Source organism: Atta cephalotes (assembly GCF_000143395.1).
Source record: "Atta cephalotes unplaced genomic scaffold scaffold00054, whole genome shotgun sequence".
Lineage (NCBI taxonomy): Eukaryota > Metazoa > Arthropoda > Insecta > Hymenoptera > Formicidae > Atta > Atta cephalotes.
Window position 1 is genome coordinate 419,589 of NW_012130118.1, and position 1,797 is coordinate 421,385.

A 1,797-nucleotide genomic window follows, 5' to 3' on the forward strand; every position below is an offset into this window, starting at 1 on the left:
CAGCATATATATATATATATATATATATATATATATATTTATAAAAGTAAATAAGAGGACTTTTCAAGAAGAGACGCAGATAACAATGTAACAGTAAATCATTACATCCTTAGTGTTGTTTGTCCGTCAAACAAAGATAAAACAATAACTATGAATACAAAGATAAAATGATAACTGTGTCACATGGTGTATCTCTTGCTGGAAAACATTACTAGTTTCTATAATATGATCTTATCATTCATACTTTTATCGCAAACTCTATTTAAATACTTAATTAAATTAAAACACTGTACCCTATCTTTCTAATTTATCTTTGTGAATATTGTAATACATTTTAGATTAGGAGGAATAATATATTTCAAGGAAATGATGCTTATCAATGAGTTACTTCGGAAATACTACGTATACGTATGTGAAACAGAAATTACACCAACAAATGATTGTGTCGGTAGAGCAGCGATTAAACTTCGGTCGTTGTAAAGAGTTGCGGGGAAAAGTACATTACGAAGACGCGACCGCGAGAAATGGCATGGTCGCACGCAAGAGAGTCTGAGCGATGCAAGTCTTTTCTCGAGTATTATACCGTAATTTGTTGCAAATGGCGTAAAAGCGGAATAGCGTTTCTCGTACATACAAATGCATTGCGATGCAACATGACTGAATAATGAGGTGAGCAACTTGCTTGCGACAACAACGGAATATTAGAATACACGAATAGAATGCAATTCCGCCGAGTATGTCCAAACTCCAGAGCTATGTTTTGGTAACAACGCACAGCATATCGCCTTCGAGGGAAATCAATTTACCCTCGAATATATCCAAATTACGTGACCACGCGTAGTGGAAGCAATTTGGACTAGTAAAGCTATTCTGGTTGTTGAAATTATTTTCATTCCGCAGCTTCGTTTAAGCTTGCGATAATGTTGCGACTCTTCCTATTTTTTCTTCCTCTGTTCTGAAAACTATCAAAAATATTACCACAGTGTTTCAACAAATCTAATTTGCAGAAAACAATCTGCGCCATCCGGTTTTATTTTAAAAATTTAGATAATTATAGTTGGTAATGATTAAATGGCAGCTATAGCACCTTCTAGATGTTCTTTGAAATAGTAGTAATATTTATAATTGTATTCAAGTAATTAGACACGTATTCGACATTTCCCATTTCCTGGAAACAATTTATGTTCCATTTCTCAGTAATTGATCATTAGCAATGAATTTCACGTACATTAAATAATTCATTTATCCCATTTAATTTATTCCCTTATTGAATTACAGTATTAGAAATACGATTTCATTTCGCTTAGATTGTTTGTCATTTTCACAACAGAAGTTACTGATAACGTCAATGCAATTTTACGTAGATATACAATAATTGTTTTTTATTACTTCGTTAAATTACGGATTGATATTTCAAAATTGATCCAAACAATAATCGAATGGTGTGATAAAAAATAGATAGATAGAATATTTTGAAATTGTGATGATAAAACCGATATTATTATTTATCAACAATATATGCATTATTTTTATATGCTATTTACATTATTGTTAAACTTGAAATACTTCTTGTCAGCGATACATAAAAAATATATATCTTATTTTTAAATATAGATCTATTCTAACTCATCATTAACAGGAAAATGTGTTAAATAATTGTGTTGAATAATTTGAATTCAATTAAACAAAAAAAATTCTATTATATGCAAAATAAACTATTATATGCAATACGTTTATTCGAAGAGAGAGAGAGAGAGAGAGAGAGAGAGAGAGAGAGACAGAGAAGGAAGAGAGGAA